Source organism: Triticum urartu, chromosome 7, assembly GCF_003073215.2.
Source record: "Triticum urartu cultivar G1812 chromosome 7, Tu2.1, whole genome shotgun sequence".
In the NCBI taxonomy this organism is placed as follows: domain Eukaryota; kingdom Viridiplantae; phylum Streptophyta; class Magnoliopsida; order Poales; family Poaceae; genus Triticum; species Triticum urartu.
The window spans coordinates 694,946,446-694,965,666 of record NC_053028.1 but is presented as its reverse complement, the minus strand read 5'-3'; positions in this window follow the sequence as shown (position 1 = coordinate 694,965,666).

Here is a 19,221-nt window from a genome sequence, read left to right as displayed (position 1 = left end):
GCTTGGTCGACGCTACGTACTATACATACGTATAGAGAGGACTAGAGACGCTAGCTAGCTAGTAAGTAAACGAAGGAAACAGAAGATCGTCATGAACAAATATGCATACAGAGAGAAGTGATATCGACCACCTCTCTTTCTCCGAGAGATTGGTCGAACAAAAAATTCTCGTATATCTATCCGACACTACCGGCTACATATATACAATAATTATCTCTTACAAATATAATCATACGGACTCATGGTCCACATAGTATTCTCCGTCTTCAGCGATCACGTGGTCAAGAAAGAATGCCGCCAATTCCTCTTGAATTGCTCGCATGCGAGCTGGTGCTAGGAGTTCATCCCGCTTCCGAAACATCTAATTTGAAGAAGGGGGTCAATACATATATATATATGAATGAATAAAACTCAACACAAATGATGGTAATAAAATAAAATTGTGAATGTTGTTATTTACGTACTTCATATTGTTCGTCAGTGTAGCCCCGCTCACAGGTCGTGTGGCGGATGGACTCGCAAACGTAGTATCCACGGAAATCATTCCCTTGTTCCTGCCACAACCACTTTACAAGAAATAGAGGTCAATCAAAGTGATAAGCAAGAATGCCAAATCAATAGGAGATGCGCGGAACATGCTACTATAGTACTTACTTTCGGGTGTCTAAATTGCAGCTTCTTCGGGAGTCTTGGAGCTTTTTTGGAGAATTTTTCCCAAACCCTGCCAGAAAAAGAAAACAATTACTTGATATATCAGGAAATGAACAAAGTTGCTGATATGGTGGATAATGGTCGATTTAACTTACTTCTCGAGCATTTGAGTCATGTCCGCATAGTCCTGGGGATCTTTTCGTCTCGAGTCTAAGACAGTTACTAGTCCCTGCTCAAGCTTAATCTCTAGGAGAATATAGTGGTAACTACACACACATGCATAACTCATCAATTACATTACTATAACCTTGCTAATATATAAGGGAAACCGAATACGCACAAGACAGTAACACTCACTTGAAGTTGTAAGGAAAGAGTATTATATCTTTGTTTTCATTTATTACCAACGATCGTAGCAAGTTGGCCTTGGTATCTGCGGCATGAAATTTAACCTGAGTTGCATCTATGAGATATGTGTTAATGAACCCAATATCACCGACTTGTCTTTTCTTCAATTCGGCGATCTTCAATCTGCATAATATAGTGAGGATGATTATAAATACATGCAATGAAAGAGTTGAGCTATATAGAAAGACTTAATGACAGAAGTAGTACTACTTACAGACAGTAGCAGGTGACCGTTGTTTTATCGAGGGCCAATTGATTGAAAAACTGAAAGAACTCCTCAAATGGAACAGGCAACAGTTCAATTCGAACGAGGTCATGCTCCTTTTTAACTTTCACATACAAAGTACTCCTCCCCCTAGAGTCTCTGCAGATTTTCAAGTATCAATCATGCAATCTTCGCATCATCGTTGATAGAGATCTTTCATCTTTGACGAGAGGCTTCCCATACTCGTATCTTTGTATCTGCACCTTCATGGGTTCATAATGTACATCGTCGGGCAGGTAATCGCCAAGATTGCTATAACCAGGCACCATCCTCGGATCATTAGCGACGTTGTCGCTAGGCACCTTGAGCGGGGGGCACGATTGCTTCGCTTGTTCGCCGAGCTGGGCAATTTGTTTCCCAGCTCGTCGTTCTTTCAGCCTTTGATCACTGACAGTACTTCTCGACCGCTCCGCTTCGGCAAATTCCTTTCCAATAATGCGCTCATAGTTTCCTTTCGGCGGAGACTTGGGTGGTTTTGTCAGGGCAGCCAGAGTGCGCTTCGCTTTCACCGGATCTACCTTCTCCTCCGGAGGTGGATGTTTCTTTGCTTTCACCCCTTCAAAGAAGTTCCTCAATTCTTCTCGCGCGATCTCGGCGTTCTCCTCCGGGGTCCTCTCGTATGGTAACTTCTCTGGAGTCTTCAGAGAAGGACCGAATCTGTATGTCCTCCCGCCTCTGGCTGTACTGCTAGACGCCGGCAGAGCAGACAGAGTGGTTGTCTTCTTTACTTGCTTACGAGGTGGAGGAGAAGGACTACGACGCGCCGGAGCAGCCGGAGCGGCGGCAGGTCTCTTCCGCCCTTGCTGACGAGGCGGAGAAGGAGGAGCCTGGCTGCTCGGGCGCGTCGTCACAGGCGAAGAAGGAGGCGGAGTGCCGCCACGCGCCGGAGAAGGAGCCGGTCGAGTGCCCTGATCGTCACTCGCTGGAGGAGGAGGCGGTGGAGGAGGCGGGGTGCCCTGACTCGCCGGAGGAGGAGGCGGTGGAGGAGGCGGAGTGCCCTGACTTGCCGGAGGAGGAGGAGGCGGAGGCGTCCAATTCGGAAGGTTGATGAGCTCCTTCCGCCATAGGCATGGAGTCTTCAGAGCAAACCCCAGCCTAGTCTCCCCTTCACCGGTAGGGTGGTCAAGCTGGAGGTCCTCAAATCCCTCCATTATTTCATCCACCATCACCCTAGCATATCCTTCTGGAATCGGCCGGCAGTGAAAAGTTGCGCCGGGTTCAGTAGGATAAACAGAGCCAATAGCCGCCTTGACCTTCAAATTCATCCATTGCGTCATAAGGTGGCAATTTTGAGACTCCGTGATAGCATCCACGGGATAGCTGGCAGGAGCCGTCAAGGCATGCTCCGGCTGAAGCGGCTCGGTGGAAGCCACGCTGCTTCTCCGCTGAGATGGCGGGGTAGCTTCGGGGGAAGCTTCGGCAGTACATTTGCTGCGATTTGCTTCTCGTTCCTCTATCGCTTGTACCCTTACTTGCAGCGCCTGCATTTGGGTCTGCTGCAATTTTTTCCTCCTCTCCTGGGATTTGTAACCGCTTGCGTCCGGAAACCCAACCTTCCACGGAATGGAGCCTGGCGTGCCTCGTGTCCGTCCAGGGTGCTCAGGATTCCTGAGGGCCATTGTGAGCTCGTCGTTCTCTCTATCTGGAAAGAACGTCCCTTGCTGCGCTGCTTCGAAATACTGCTGAAGCTTCCTGACTGGTATGCCCATTTGATCATTCGTCCAAATGCACTTCCCTGTTACAGGGTCCAAGGTTCCTCCAGCCCCGAAGAACCAAGTCCGGCAACGGTCTGGCCAGTTAATTGTCTCTGGTCTGATCCCTTTATCAACCAGATCATTCTCAGTCTTGGCTCACTTAGGCCGGGCTACGAGGTAGCCACCCGACCCCGTGCAATGGTGATGCTTCTTCTTCGCAGCATTTTGCTTGTTTGTCGCCGACATCTTCTTACTCTTTTCCGATGTCTTGTGGGCCACAAATGCGGGCCAGTGATCTCTGATCTTCTCATATCTGCCCTTTAATTCTGGTGTCTCTTTATTTTCGACAAACTTATTCAGCTCTTTCTTCCACCTCCTGAATAGTTCTGCCATCCTCTTAAGAGCAAAAGACTTGATTAATTGCTCTTTAACTGGCTTCTCTGGATCATCCTCTGGCGGTAGGGTGAAATTTGACTTCAGCTCAGTCCAAAGATCATTTTTCTGCATATCATTGACATAAGACACCTCAGGGTCTTCTGTAGCCGGCTTTAACCATTGCTGGATGCTGATCGGGATCTTGTCCCTAACCAAAACCCCGCACTGAGCAACAAATGCGCTCTTTGTCCGGAGGGGTTCAATCGGTTGGCCGTCGGGCGCGATTGCTATGATCTCAAACTTTTCATCCGAGCTCAACTTTTTCTTCGGGCCTCATCTCTTTATCGAAGTTGTGCTCGATCCGGAGGGCTAGAAAAAAGAATAAAGACTTAATTAATATGTGTACATACCAAAACAATGAATGCATCAATTAGCTAGTCAGCAGAAGCTTAACTAATATATATACCTGGCCGGACTTGGTTCGGTCACCGGAGACGTCATCACGGTCTCCTTCTTGCACCGGCATTGGGTCACCGGAGCCGTCCTCATGGTCTCCTTCTTTCACCGGCATTAGGTCACCGGAGCCATCATAATCATAGCCAGCTGCTTCCAGACCATTGGTGTCGTTGAGAAACAACGAGACGACAGCATCACTTCCTCGTGCGATTATGTCCCCCAACAACTCTTCTTGTACTTCGTCTCGGGCGGTGTCCATAGTTTCTACAAATAATGACAACATGGCAATTATTATTCAAACATGACAGATGGATATATTAGTGGCAAACGTAGAACTAATATTAATTAGTGGCCTCAACGCTGCTTCTCTAGGGTTTGGGGTGGCCTCGACGCTGCTTCTCTAGGGTTTGGGGTGGCCTCGACAACGCTTCAAGGATAAAAAAAGAGGAGGAAGAAGAAAAAAAGAGGAGAAGAAAGAATAGAGGAGTTCTTTCTTCTCCTCTTTTTTTCTTCTTCCTCTTCTTTTTTTATCGGGAACGAGGGTCGTCGAGGGTCACCGAGCGGTAGAGGAAACCCTAAATAGCAAGTATCGTGGGTGTGAGATACATGTGGCCGTCGGTGTCGGACACTACATCCACGTCCCACAAGTGACGTGGGCGTCGAAGCTCGCGCCACTTGTGGGACGTGGATGTAGTGTCCGACACCGACGGTACATGTATCCCACACCGACGATACTTTCTATTTAGGGTTTCTCTTTCTTCTTCTCTTTTTTTTTCTTCTTCTTCCTCTTCTTCTCTTCTTTTTTCTTCTTCCTCTTCTTTTTTTTTCCTCTTCTTCCTCTTCTTTTTTTATCCTCTTCTTCCTCTCATGTTCGACGACCCTCGACCCCTCGGCAACCCTAGACCCCCTCTCGACCCCCTCATGTCGAAGTTATCGGGTAGGGGGTATATCGACAACGACATACCCGATACATACATACATGCATATCACATGCATCCATACATATATGAACAAAATTAATATCTACTAATTAACAACCTACAGAAAAAAACTAATACATATAGGAAGGAGAAGAAAAAAGAAGAGAAGAAAGAATAGAGGAGAAGACTTCCTCTTCTTCCTCTCCTCTTCTTCTCCCTCTTCTTCCCCTTCTTCCTCGCCTCTCTCATGAATGTCCGACGTTCTCAACCCCCCCCCACGTGTCGAAGAAAAAAAAGAAGAAATATATTCTATTTTCTCTTTTCTCCTCTATTCCTTTCTTCTTCTCCTCTTCTTTTTCTTCTTTTTTCTTCTTCTTATTTATTTCTCCTCGTCTTCCTCTCCCCTCTCGGCGACCCTAGACCCCCTCTCGACCCTCGACCCCTAGGCGACCGTCGACCCCTCTTTTTTTTCTTCCTCTTCTTTTTTATCCTCTTCTTCCTCTACCGCTCAGCGACCCTCGACGACCCTCGTCCCCGATAAAAAAAGAGGAAGAAGAAGAAAAAAAAGAGGATAAGAAAGAATAGAGGAGAAGCTCCTCTATTCTTTCTTCTCCTCTTTTTTTTTTCTTCTTCCTCTTCTTTTTTATCCTCTTCTTCCTCTCATGTTCGACGACCCTCGACCCCGATAACATTTTTTTCCCCGATAACATTTTTTTCTCCGAGAGAGTTAGTGTTCCCGAGTGAACCGGAGGGGGACATTGGTCATATCGGATTCGTCATATTTTCTATGAATGTTCTATATACATACATCCATCGATATCAATCCATACATACATAGACATCTACATTATATATGAACAAAAAAATATCAAAATTCATCATACATACATCTACAGTATTATGCAAATTAAGGAGCATGGAAGGAAGGAAGGGGGGAGGATAGGGCGGTAGCTACCTCTCCCGGAGGGATCGGGGAGGAGACGCGGGCGGCCGGCATCGGGGGCGACGGCGACGAGGAAGGGCTCGGGGTCGGCGAGGGCGAGGGCGACGGCGGGGCGCACTCGGGGGCGGCGGACGGGCTCGGGGGCGCAGGGGGTGCTCGGGGGCGGCGGACGGGCGGCCGGCGACGACGGCGAGGGAGGGCGCGCTCGGGGGCGGGGCAGGGGCAACGGCGGCGACGGCGAGGCGAGCAGAAGGGCAGCCTGGCGGCGTCGTCGGGGCGGGATTGAAGAACTGAACCAAAATTTTCACAAGTGCTGGATATATAGACAGAGCATTGGTCACGGTTCGTGGCACCAACCGTGACCAATGCCCCCCTTTAGTCCCGGTTGGTGCTACCAACCGGGACCAAAGGCCGCCGCTTCCCGCCCTTTGGTCCCGGTTGGTGGCACCAACCGGGACTAAAGGGCGCATTGGTCACGGTTGGTGCCACGAACCGTGACCAATGCCCCCCTTTAGTCCCGGTTGGTGCCACCAACCGGGACCAAAGGCCTTGTGCGGCTGCGGCGTCGAAAGTTTAGTTCCACCTCGCTAGTTGAGAGGGGTGCGCAATGGTTTATAAGCCCCACTGCCGCACCCCTCTCGAGCTTCTCTCCATTGCAGGCTTACGGGTCTATTTGTCACTGCTATGCCTATGAGCCTACTGGGCCTCCTGCGGGACTGAATTCTGGCCTTTTGATGGGTTTCTAGTCGTATTCAGGCCGTGGGGGCCCAGTAGGTGGCATTTTTTTTGTTGCTTTATTTATTTTATTTTATTTTGTTTTTTGCTTTATTTTTTAATTCTTTATGCTTTTAGTTTTATAAAAATTATAAACTTTTTGTTAATGCCATTAGTTTTCAAATTTGAAAACACTTTTTTTGTTTTTTTGTTTTCTTTGTTGCTTTATTTATTTTATTTTGTTTCTACTTACAACAGAATACTTATTGTTGCTATTTTTTTTCCAGTTTTTTTGTTTTGTTTTCTGCATTATTTATTTTCTTTTGTTTTTTGCTTTATTTTTTATTCTTTTTGCTTTTAGTTTTAGAAAAATTATAAACTTTCTGTTAGTGCCATTTTATTTTGTGATTAACTTTACTAAAAAAATAGGTTTTTCCTGTTTTTTGATTTGTTTTTTGCATTATTTATTTTCTTTTGTTTTTTGCTTTAATTTTTAATTCTGTTTGCTTTTAGGTTAGCAAAATTATAAACTTTTTGTTAGTGCCATTAGTTTTAGAAAAATTATAAACTTTCTGTTAGTGCCATTAGTTTTCAAATTTGAATAGGTAAAATTTGAATTCTTTGAAAATTGTTTGAATCAAAAGTTTGTGATTAACTTACTAAAAAATGAGAATAGATGCGCTTATAGAGTAAATTTCTATGAATTTCAGAGAAATTCACTATGAATTTAGGTTAAACTTTTCTCTATTAGGGCATCTATTTTCACTCTGAGAGGAGCTCAACAAGGCAGAGAGGGAAGGGCTTATAAACCGGTGTGAGCCCCCTTCGGTTGGCGTGGTGGGACTAAACTCTGCCCGCAATGAGGACCAACCCTTTAGTCCCGGTTTGTGGCACAAACCGGGAATAATGGTCATGGGCCAGGGGCGAGGACGCCGACAGGGGCGGATACCAAAACCATCGCACTATATAAGATGCAATAATAAAAGTAAGAAAATAATACGAGTATCTATGTAAACATACAAGTAAGAATATTTTTCCTTTCAGAAAGAAGATAAGAACAATAGGCTCACCACGGTGGTGCCGGCGATGAGCTCGGCGCGGGTGATCGACAACGGTGAAGACGGGGACGGGGCGTGACGGACCGCTAAACCTAGACAAATATTATGGAAAATGGAGCTTGGAGGTCGAGCTTGAAGAGGAGAAAGCTTAAGTAGTGTGGCTCGGGCATTCCATCGAACACCTTGTGTGCATAGGAGGTAAGCTAGAGCACCACCAAGCCCTCTCCCCCTCGGCCAGAGAAAAACAGAGCACTGGGATGCTCTGCTCGCGAGCGAGGGGTATATATAGGCACCTCATTGGTCCCGGTTGGTGACATGAACCGGGACTAAAGGGGAGCCTTTGGTCCCGGTTCAAGCCACCAACCGGGACCAATGGTGGTGGGCCAGGAGCGAGGCCCATTGGTCCCGGTTCATCCCACCAACCGGGACCAAAAGGTCCAGATGAACCGGGACCAATGGCCCACGTGGCCCGACCGGCCCCCTGAGCTCACGAACCGGGACCAATGCTGGATTGAACCGGGACTAATGGGCTGACCCGACCTGGACCAAAGCCCTGTTTTCTACTAGTGCCAGCGGGTTCACATGTTCGCCTGCTGCACCAGCATTGTGATGCATGATGGATGGGAGGCTCGAGGTTACAGCTGATGGCTATAAAAAAAATGATCTATCTACTACAGCCACTACACATGCGAGGTGCTCCTCCACAGGCGAGGCAGGTGTTCATGCCATTGTGCAGACGATATGAAGTCATGGATTTAAAGATTTTTTTGGTATACTAAAATAAATTATTTCAACGGAGTATTGATAACTATCCATTTTAATTAACTCGGGCTTATATTAGCGAGGAGTTAAGCATGGGTTGCCCTTCGGAGGATCAATTGGAAAGTATACTTCTTTGTTTGGTGCACTCAGCGTTTCGATGAGCCTGCCTAGAGAGCTATGTCGCTGTTAGTATTTTTGTATTGCAGCGGGCGGCGCGGTGGGCGGGCCTCATCGAGCGGCAGAGCATTGTTGGCACTGGAGGGACATGTGTACTAGTGCTAGGACATGGACATGCTGCTGTGTAGCTGTGCTAGCATAATATTATTTTTTTGTAATGATGTCAAAATTCGCGTGCGAGGGAGGAGGCAGTCCATGACGGGATGTTTTGCCACAGACTACGATGAGGGACGCATGGGCTGGAGTTAATGTTGGTTGTACTGTTATCGCATCAGTGAGGAGAGGAGATGGATTTTTTGAGGAGCTTGTTGTGGCATCGGTGCTTCTATCAATTGCGCTCTTCCCAAGAATTCAAAATTTGGTGAACGGATACACTTGGAGCCATTGTGGTTCAAAATTCGAATGAAATGTTGTGGAGGGAAAGAGAGGAATTTCGGTATTCTATTTATAGAGGCGGAGGGTTTCTCTGAAATCACTCCAAAGCAGGAACAGATGGCCCCTCCCAGCAGCGCCAACATGCACTCTGGTGTAACCACGTCCGAGGGTTCCACTTTGGCGCCAAGCTCTATCATGGACGGGCGGGAGATAGAAAGTGGCCCCAATGGTCGCTCGTCGTCCTTGGCTACTGCAGATGACGAGGTATTATTCTAACACATCCATGAACAAGAAAAAATGGAGATCTACCATAACATATGTTCTCGTGTTGTGCCATGTGTGACTTAAAAAGGGGAGCGTGCTTGGGCAACAGTGGCGGAGCTTAGTGCATGGCTGGCCTCCAAAGCAGGAACAGATGGCCCCTCCCAGCAGCGCCAACATGCACTCTGGTGTAACCACGTCCGAGGGTTCCACTTTGGCGCCAAGCTCTATCATGGACGGGCGGGAGATAGAAAGTGGCCCCAATGGTCGCTCGTCGTCCTTGGCTACTGCAGATGACGAGGTATTATTCTAACACATCCCATGAACAAGAAAAAATGGAGATCTACCATAACATATGTTCTCGTGTTGTGCCATGTGTGACTTAAAAAGGGGAGCGTGCTTGGGCAACAGTGGCGGAGCTTAGTGCATGGCTGGCCTCCAAAGCAGGAACAGATGGCCCCTCCCAGCAGCGCCAACATGCACTCTGGTGTAACCACGTCCGAGGGTTCCACTTTGGCGCCAAGCTCTATCATGGACGGGCGGGAGATAGAAAGTGGCCCCAATGGTCGCTCGTCGTCCTTGGCTACTGCAGATGACGAGGTATTATTCTAACACATCCATGAACAAGAAAAAATGGAGATCTACCATAACATATGTTCTCGTGTTGTGCCATGTGTGACTTAAAAAGGGGAGCGTGCTTGGGCAACAGTGGCGGAGCTTAGTGCATGGCTGGCCTCAAAGCAGGAACAGATGGCCCCTCCCAGCAGCGCCAACATGCACTCTGGTGTAACCACGTCCGAGGGTTCCACTTTGGCGCCAAGCTCTATCATGGACGGGCGGGAGATAGAAAGTGGCCCCAATGGTCGCTCGTCGTCCTTGGCTACTGCAGATGACGAGGTATTATTCTAACACATCCATGAACAAGAAAAAATGGAGATCTACCATAACATATGTTCTCGTGTTGTGCCATGTGTGACTTAAAAAGGGGAGCGTGCTTGGGCAACAGTGGCGGAGCTTAGTGCATGCTGGCCTCCAAAGCAGGAACAGATGGCCCCTCCCAGCAGCGCCAACATGCACTCTGGTGTAACCACGTCCGAGGGTTCCACTTTGGCACCAAGCTCTATCATGGACGGGCGGGAGATAGAAAGTGGCCCCAATGGTCGCTCGTCGTCCTTGGCTACTGCAGATGACGAGGTATTATTCTAACACATCCATGAACAAGAAAAAATGGAGATCTACCATAACATATGTTCTCGTGTTGTGCCATGTGTGACTTAAAAAGGGGAGCGTGCTTGGGCAACAGTGGCGGAGCTTAGTGCATGGCTGGCCTCCAAAGCAGGAACAGATGGCCCCTCCCAGCAGCGCCAACATGCACTCTGGTTGTAACCACGTCCGAGGGTTCCACTTTGGCCAAGCTCTATCATGGACGGGCGGGAGATAGAAAGTGGCCCCAATGGTCGCTCGTCGTCCTTGGCTACTGCAGATGACGAGGTATTATTCTAACACAGTCATGACAAGAAAAATGGAGATCTACCCGACGCTACATATGTTCTGGTTGTGCCATGTGTGACTTAAAAAGGGGAGCGTCTTGGCAACAGTGGCGGAGCTTAGTGCATGGCTGGCCTCCAAAGCCCCCCCCCCCCCCCCCATGTAGGCATAAAAATATTAGGGAAATAATTTAGATTGTTAAATTTTGCATGTTTGACCCCCTCAGTAGCCTATATATTTCATTTGCCCCCCCCAAAGATCTTGCTCAAGCTCCGCCACTGTTGGGCAAGGTCCAGTTCTTCGAGAAGTTGTTGAGCCTGATAATTATCCTCATGAAGTAAGAAACTTAAACATTTCTTGAAAAACACTGATGGTTTCAGTTGTGTTCTAAACAATTTCCTGGTGTTGGTTCAGATGATTGTGGTTGGCGATGTGAGCCGGTTGGATTAGGGAACCGGCGATTTTGATCTTTCATGGCACCGGCACGTGTAGAAGGGAAGATGGAGATTGATATTTGTCATCACGAGTCAGGGACAGGCACTCTCAGCCACGGCCAGTTGGAGGATGACGCAGAAAGTCCGCCTACAAAGCGTCAGAAGCTGTGATTTATCAGTAGTAGCTATAAGAATTAAGCTAGATGGAGAAGTTTGTTTCTCTGGCTATGTCCAAACTGTGATGCAAGATAAACTTGTAGTAGTAATCTATGTACGCACCACATGATTAATGAACGTTTGCTTTTGGGTCAACATTAGCCACACGTGAAAAAAAAATCCCTAAATTATTTTTCTGTTCATGATATTGTTGAAAAAACAAACAGATTGTTTTTTCATTAGCCAAGAAAAGGTTTTGTCAGCGTGTGTGTCCAAGGATGTGCATGTGTGATGCCACAATGCACGTGTTGTGGGGGTGATTTGGCCACGGAGAAAAGGACTTGTCTCGGAACTTGATTAATTAATCCATAAAACAGTAGTATCAGGAGTCAGTGACCATCTTCCATTAATACGCAGGGGGAGTGGTTGGGGCATGACTATAAGGGCCAGTTCTTTTCGGCGATTCTTCCAGAATCGCGCCCCTCCCCAGCTTCTCCCAGAATCGTCGCTCCATATTTTTTTACAATCCTATCTAGTTAAGGTCTAATTAGTTAGGATTGTAAAAAACATATGGAGTGGTGATTCTGAAAGAAGCTGGGGAAGGGAACGATTCTGGTAGAATCGCCCAAAAGAACTGGCCCTTAAATACCAGAAGCTGGACCAACTCGACAGCCAGTCCACCGCACACACCACCCCCGAGACTCTGCTTTGGGAACCGCCCTGCTTTAACAGTTGATACTACTAGTTGGAAGGAAGCAAAGGTTGGTTATCCTTGTTCATTGTCAATCCTCTTTCAACTCCTAGAAATCGTCCTCAATGCATGTTTTGATCCTTTGTTTTCTTCTTGAGCATAAGATCTATGTGTTTAAATCCTCTCTTCCTTGCTTGTTGGTGTTTTTCAGATTTGTTGCTGCTATCTAGCCATGGCACGGGGGCGACCCAAGGGCAGCTCACCGGCGCCATCGCCGTTGGCCGGAAGTTCAGCTGTTGCTGCCTCTTCAATGGCGGCGCCTAGGCGAGTCCCAATTGTCCAGACCCCATTCACCTCGATTGCGTTGCAATCGCTGGCGGGTGAATGGAACCCGGAGGTTAAAGACGTGTTTGCGGAAGTAGGTTTGGGAGAGTTGTGTACGATTAGGGTTCTAGGGAACACAAACTGAATCTTTTCCATGTCTTTGATCTCCAAGATAGACCCAGATACTATGAAGATGGACATGGGTGATGGAACATTTGTAGATGTCAATGCCAGTGCTGTTGCTAGAGCAATTGGTCTTCCTAGCGGTGGTATGAAAATAGACATTCAGGGGGGGGGGGGCGTTGCCTTGCAGACCGCGAGCGCCTGCTTGGTAAGGTGCACGCCTTACTAGGCACTGGCATGCCGAGGTCAAACAATATTCCAGTTCATCATGTTAAAAAGATAGTTGAGGGAGCTAACAAGGTAGCCATTAAGGGTGAAGAGCGCACCACCATGAAGGCTGCCGTCGCGCTAGTAGCCAGCTCCACTTTTCTTGTGCCGAGGGGTGCAACTGCTAAAATAGCAAATGAGCTCTTACCTGTAGTTGCCGAGCCAGACATGATATGCGAGTATGATTTCTGTGACTACATTCTTGAGGGACTAACGGAAGCTGCACGGAAGCTTAGAGATGATCTGGCAACAGATCCGGCATTTGTCGTGCTTGGCGGGTACCTTATTGTGCCACGGGTGATTTTTTTTATCAAAATGCATGTTCTTCCTATTGCGCTTGTTTCTTCTTGTTTGATATTCTCATTTCAATGAATGTGGAATGCTAGATCATATGGTTGGACTACCATGAGCATGGTGTGGAAGGTGTGGAGCAGCTGCCACTGCCTCGCATATCTAGTTATTCAGATGTGCTATTGAAGGATCTCATCCGCAAGCACGCTGCAAGATTTGGAATAGAATGTGGTCTTGATGTAAGTTAGAAACAAAAATGTTCTAGCACATGTGTTTCTCTTGCTTCTCTCCTTTAGCATTCAATAGATTTTCTGACATTTATCTTCTCAGCTTGCGGATGTCGCCCGCTCTCCATCAATGAACATTCCACGGTCAGTTCCAGTTGGGGGGGCATGGAAGTGCTGGAGGAGCAGATCCGATGGGCTCTGGTGGTGCAGCGCAGTGCAGAAACAACACAGGCCATCGTGGACCTGTATGGACTGATGAGGTATTGTGGCCAGAGTAAATTTCTATTTTCTTCATGTTAGATGTTAGTGTTGGTCAGTAGTATAGTTTCTCACACACATTGCCTTGCTTTGTTGAACATATGATAGATTCTGTCAAGGCTGCGTTCGAGTTCCAATTCCAGCGTAGGGAGGCATAGTTTCTCAAACCTATTGATTCCATCAGGGAGAAGGTTCTGAAAGAGATAAAGGGTCTCTCTGTGGCGACAAGGGAGAAAGAAATGACAGAAACTCTTGATTTCTTCGTGGATCACGTGAAAAAGCATGCAGCTGTGGCGGCAGTCTTCCCAGTGGAGATCCCAACTACACCTAGAACGGCATCGGCAACAGGTGATTCACAGTTCCCTTGTCTGGAAATGAATATGCACTTCCATATTATGATGTGCTTTTTTTGTTTTCTATCTGTGCCTCCTTACATAGGAACAAAAAGCATATAGTTTACTAAGAATTTGTTGTACTGCTGTAGTGGTGGAGGAGTTAGCTGCTTCTTCAAGGGAAGCAACTCATGCCATGATGGCTGTGGTTGTTGGTAACCAAAACAACTTTGGAGTGGGTCCAGCCGTAAACACATGTCCAGATGGTAGAAATGAAGAGAAGCCTGATAATGGAGAGGTGGGGCGATCTAGTGCTCGGGCTGCTATGCCAGGTGATTACAACATCCAAGATTAATTCCTGAATCTTATTTATTTTGCACCTGCTGATTAGTTTGACTTGTTGTTTCCAATTGTTGGTGTGGTACAAGACGCTCATGCAAGTGATGATCCAGAAGACAAACCAATGATTATTGATCGCAAGGGCAAGGGGAAGGCGATTGAATATCCAGGTTAAACCCTTAAGACGGTCTTGTATTACTTGTTTACTTCACTCATCACAAGTTGTTCATGACTTTTGCCATGGATTGCAGTTGGGGCACCACAAGCCCAGTGTCAGAAAACCATGCACGAGCTCCTTGGCCCATCTTCTGCACGTGTAGCTGTACCGGCAGCGGCTCCTCTGGTTGACACATCGATTATGTGCGCAATGACTGAAGGTGCGCATTTATATCTGGCCCAAATCTATATCTTGCTTGCTAATTTGTACTAACCAAATACTGAATATCTACATCAATTGTTTCATTTGAACAAAGATGCTCTGCCAGCACCACTTGCTACTGGAGTGGATGGAGCTACAGCTAGTGTTCATGCAAGATCGTCCGCTGTGTACACTCCAATTAGAAACAAGAGGCTATATGTGTCTGACATGGATCAAAGCCCATATTTGGCTACTGCTCCTTTGGGTAATTACCAGAACTGAATGTCTATGCAATCTAAAACAATTTTTATGCCTCTCTGATGTGCATTTGGTGACATTGCAGCAGTCATTCATCCAGACGCTTGTCTTGTGCCGGACCCTGGCTATGGGTACTCGCATTTCAAGCTAGAGCTGGTACAAGTTCAGTACCCTGATCACATATGTGATGAATTCTACGAGAGTGTCATGTTGCTGACTTGCTCTGATGGACTTGGGAGGTGATATTTTTGAAAACTTGTAAATGTGATTGGTTTGAGCAGAAGACCAACAACTGTACTGACATAGTTTTGGGAATTCCATTGCAGGGTTTGGTTTGAAAGCATTTGGCCAACTCCGTTGAAGCTAGATGGTAACAAAATGAAGTACCAATACAGTTTTAATGGAGATATGGGTTACAATGGTATGGAGGCATGGGTTCGTGGCTTCAATGAGAGGGAGATTATGATGATGGAGAGGGTTGGCCTTCCTCTCTGGAGGGGGATTGTATCGCCTGATGTGCCGGTAATACCATAAAACTGCAGATTTACTCTGTTAGGTTGAAATTTGTGTATCATATTCATCTAACTTTTTGATCATGATGTTTGTTGCTCTGGCCCAGCTGCACCTTGAGAATCCATACACTCGCGAGGCTATGGTAACTTTGCGTGCTTTACTGTCTTCCCAGAACATTGGATTTCAGCTGAGGCTATGCGGGATGGTAAGTGTGGTTATCTGCAAATAATGTTCGGGTTAAGTTTATGCAGAGAATCTTGTGCATGTTGTTGAATCTAATTGTTTGTGCCTTGTTTGAGCATTACAGATCATGGCTCCTATATCAATCACTAGGGAGTGGTGCCTATACGTCTTTGACATGAAGCTCAAAAGACTCAACGTGCTTGATCCGGTTTATATAGAGCACACCAAGCATCAGTACAGAGACAAGCATTCATCCATAATTTGCAACATGGTTAATGGTTTGAAGCATGTTGGGGCTATGCTTGCTGACGGATGGAACATGGATATCTCGGATTGGCATGTGAGGTACAACAAGAACATGCATGTTGCATGCGGCAGGTAATGTCTCCAGTAATAGTAATGATAAAACAAATCTAACAGATAGTTGTCAGTGTTTAATGCCTTTCTTCTTTTCTTTCAGCGGGGAGTCTGCCGGTTATATTGCTTACTATGCTAACAACTTCAATGGTACACGTCTGGAGCACGACGTGCCACAGGTACAATGCTAGGGCTGCAAAAAACATTAGTTTGCATCTCATGGTTCAGTTTCAAAAAATCTGACAACAAAATTCCAATTGTTCGCTTGCATTAGGATGGTATGCTGGCCAGGAGGAGGAGGATGTTGTACGAGACTATGGCGGCCAAAGGGAATTCTACTCCTAGTCCAGGAATCATGGAGCAAGCGACAATGGAAGAGTAGCTCTTGATGCAGCGAGGAGTCGGATTTGTCTGCGGGTTTAGGTTAGACGCAACCTGCAGGATAATCATTTTGGTGGTGCGGACGCTTTGATGGATTAGCGAGATTGAAGTGTGCTTGCTAGCACGAACTTGGGTTCCTTTAATCATTTTGGTTGTAATATGTCAGTTAAGTTGATGCTGTGAACGAACCTCCCTGGAGAGGAATCCAGCCATGCATGGCTTATGATTAAAAAATGCATGGGCATGTACAACGTCTTCCTTTCCTTGTTTGAATTTTGAAATAGCCATTGCTGGCTATTGACCGTTGCTGGTTGGGTGCATCCGTCTATAAGTATCGCTTTCCTCCTTGCCAACCTCTCAAGGAGTTTAGCCACATCTAGTTGTTCTCGTCGCTCCAATGGCCTCCTCTAGCTCTTCTTCCTCACGATCTCGTTATTCCGCTAGTAGAGTTCCAGGTGCAACAGTGAGATCGCCGATAAGGTACCGGCAAGGTCCGCTAGACTACGAGCCATATGACCCGTGTGAATGCAGGCCGCCTAAGAAAGCAGCCATGTGGATCTCGTGGAGCGACGAAAATCCAGGGAGGCGGTACAGAAGTTGTTACTATTCAAGGGTAAGTAAGCTCTAAAACATTCTCTGAATTCCACATTTGGATTTCCTTTTCATTTGTCGTGTTCACGAAAATTTGGTTCTTGTTTCCTTTTCGGATGTTTGCAGAGGAGAGATTGCCAGTATTTCGTATGGCATGATGATCCAATTGATGATCCGTTCCTTAAGCAGCTGGTACTGGATCTGAGGGACCTAGTGTGGATGCTTGAGAGTTTGAACTCGAACCTGCAGGATGCTACAAGGAACGCTGAAGCTCAAGTTGAATAGCTGACTCGTCGTCTCCGTGAAGCTAATGAGCCATTGCATGTGCAACCCGAAGCTGTGGTGCCAGTTGTGTTGCCGGATCAGAGGTTCAAACGCATGGCCATCGCTATGTATGTGTTGCTGGTAGCTCTGTTTTGCTACATCTTCCTCAGGGTTTACTAGATGATTCCGTTTACGAACTAGTAATATCTTAATCATGTTCTATGTGTTGGTGTGAGTGTGAGTGTGATATTTAGTGCATAGAGAATCCATCCCAGCCTGAGCCTTAAGATTAGTGGTGTGAGTGTGAGCGTGACCCCGAGGGCATGCCGAATGTATCCCAGTATGTGTCACAAAATTCGTAATTTCAATGCATTGTTGTTTGAAACGGTTAAGAGTATTGGATTGTGTCCAAGAAAAAAAGTCGCTTACAGTCGACCTGTTTAGAATGGGAGATACATCATAAATTGTTTCAGTTTAAATGTACATAGAAAATGCTAAGATATAGCATAGAAATAATTCAGATGACAAGGAAAGAGCCCTTGAAAGCTTGGATGGCATCATGTGGGATTAGCGACTCGTTTCCTTGGAGACGCAAGACCTCATAGAGCATGAGGTTCTTGTGCATGTCCATGTTGGCCTGTGAATTAGATTTCTGAATTAGCCCAAAGTTCAGTAACAATAATTATTGGTATTAATGTAATTCTTAAAAAAGGCAGTTACCTTGGTCAAAGGTATTTGCAGTTTATCGCCGTTGAAATTCCTAGCAAGAAATGTCGCACATATGCCATAATCTTCCCTGACGGACCATGCGTGCGGAAAATGTAAGCAGGCAAGAGCTGAATGTTAATATAACATTAGAGACACAGGAGCTGGAAGTATATTTCAACTTACTTATCAACCTTCTCCACCATCAGCATTGGGAATGACCTGGTCCATTCTCCACAGTTGCAATGCCATGACTCATAGAGGCACTGGAGGCATCTGAACAGGGCGGAATGCAGAAGGTTTGACACATATGTGTGCATGTTTACCCTGCGATTGCTAAAGCCAAATGGTCCAACTGCTGGATCAAGAACGGCTATCCTCCTTTTCAGCATATCAATTGAGTACACGTCCCATCCATCGGGCAAGATGGCTGGTATGTGCCACTGTTGGGAAATTATAATTGACAACTAAATTAGTAAGTGTGACATGAAATGTATAAAACGGAGGCCAGCGGTTAGAAAATAAGGCTGTGTTCTATACTTACCACTCTAGTTGAGGCAGGGTTCCATTTATCAAGTGCACCAGTGAAGCTAGTGCGGATAGATTGGGGTCAGCATTCAACAACACAGCTGTCTGCAAGAAAAAAGACATTTCATGTTGGAGCGTGTAATGGAAACTTTAATAAAACAAGAGAGGAGTTATCAGAGGGGGAAAATGTTAGTGAACATTGGACTTACATCAAACTCAGGTTCCATGAATTTCCTCCATACCATCCCTACGCTATCTTTTGTGAACAAAAAATCCATCTGATGGAGTCGTCTGAAAATTACTGAGGCCATCTCATGGCCGAGATGTTCGCTTCCTGCTAGTTGTTGTTTGATTTCTGTTCCATCAATTGATACTAGCTTTGGATGTGGGTGCACGATCCATTTCCTATCAAGAGTGCATAAAATGAGATGTTGTCATGTGAAGCATAACATAAACATGATAAAACAATAATGGTCTCATTTCGGAAGAAAAAAATGCCTATCTTAGTAATACCTCTCTAGTAGTAAGGTCGATGCAGTAGATAACCAATCATTCATAGCTTTGAGAACTGTTGGTGATGGTGGGAGTGGCACATATCCAATTTCCCAAGGGTCGCGTGCTACATTACACTTTGGCAACCGAATTTTGGTTGGGACCATGTCGTTTGTAGTGCCAAATGTGACATAATCAGCCCTTGGGCGAAGCTCGGCATAGTATGTAACAATGGCAGCTGTAAGATCGTCAAAGAAGTTGTAAACAAAGTTGGCAACCTCATTGCGAGCTTCTTGCTTGGCTGACAAAGATGAGTTGTTGATAGTGACAATGGCCGAGGGAGAAACTATATGAAGAGGTGTGCTACCTCTTTTAGCACTGCGTTGGTTTTCCCCGAAGAGGAAGGGATGATGCAGCAAAGTAGTGTAAGTATTTCCCTCAGTTTTTGAGAACCAAGGTATCAATCCAGTAGGAGGCTACACGCAAGTCCCTCGTACCTGCACAAGACAAATAAATCCTCGCAACCAATGCAAATAGGGGTTGTCAATCCCTATAGGGCCACTTACGAGAGTGAGATCTGATAGATATGATAAAGATAATAT